Consider the following 1,076-nt stretch of genomic DNA (forward strand, 5'->3'; position numbering starts at 1 on the left):
ACCAAATCAAATTAAATTTGCAAAGATAGGGCTTCGACTATTTATCAATATATTCTTAAATTGTTCAAATAGCAACTAACACAGAAAACTTTTCGCAGGTCAGTTACGCTAAACTGCTTAGAAAATACGAAAGAATGCGACGGATAACTTCCGTTCTGGACTCACAGCAACACTCTTAGGGAATCTAATTTACAACTTCGTTTGCAAAAGATAATATAAAATTTAAAAATCCATATTTTTGTGCACACATTTAAATAATCCCATATTAAATCAACATTAATGAAGAGTTAAGAAATAACACGGGAAATGCAGCAAATTAATGAATTATTAATCTCCTCAAAGCAAAGGTTCTACTGGAAATTATTCAATGTAATTATATGCCTTACATTGGTTTTACAAACTGAAGCAGTGTCAAACCAACTAAATATTGTGCAGGAAAAGCAAATATGCCATTGTTTTGATAAAAAGTTTATAATCATTATAAAGATGATTACATCGCATTTTTGTAAAAGGTTTATCCACCTCAACAAAAAGATCTTTTCAAATAACAACTTGATTTTGGTTGCGAGACGAGTAAAGTTCGTCGTTTTCCTAGAGAAATAATGAATGGATACTTGAATACCCTTAGCTTTGGACCAAAGCTATATCTCTTTAAAATGTGAATAAAATCGTCTCCTGATATTCAAAATCAGTGTCTACACAAACAGCTCTTTCCAACAAAAGGCGGACTTTACGACATTTTCGGCTTGGATATGATGGATATAAACGAAAAGCCTAACTTTCGAGGAAAAGTAGTAATAAATCTTTGAAAGAATGATTCTCAATGTAAACAGCAACAAACCAAGATTTAGTACAAAAAGCTTCCAAAGTACGATAACTCAATGTGTACTTTTCAGTGGTGAAAAGAAAGATGTTATGTCGTTGCTTTCCAAATATTGTTAGGCTCCTAACGAAAGAGAGATCGAAATTCTAGAGGTGGTTTAGTGGTGGAGGTGGTTCTCATAGGTCAATAACTTTAGGGTTTAGAAAGACAGCAATATATCTAGCCACACACATAAAAAATGGTCAACTAGATC

The sequence above is a fragment of the Rhopilema esculentum genome, chromosome 12 (assembly GCF_057945365.1).
Source record: "Rhopilema esculentum isolate cy_ngs chromosome 12, ASM5794536v1, whole genome shotgun sequence".
In the NCBI taxonomy this organism is placed as follows: Eukaryota; Metazoa; Cnidaria; class Scyphozoa; order Rhizostomeae; family Rhizostomatidae; genus Rhopilema; species Rhopilema esculentum.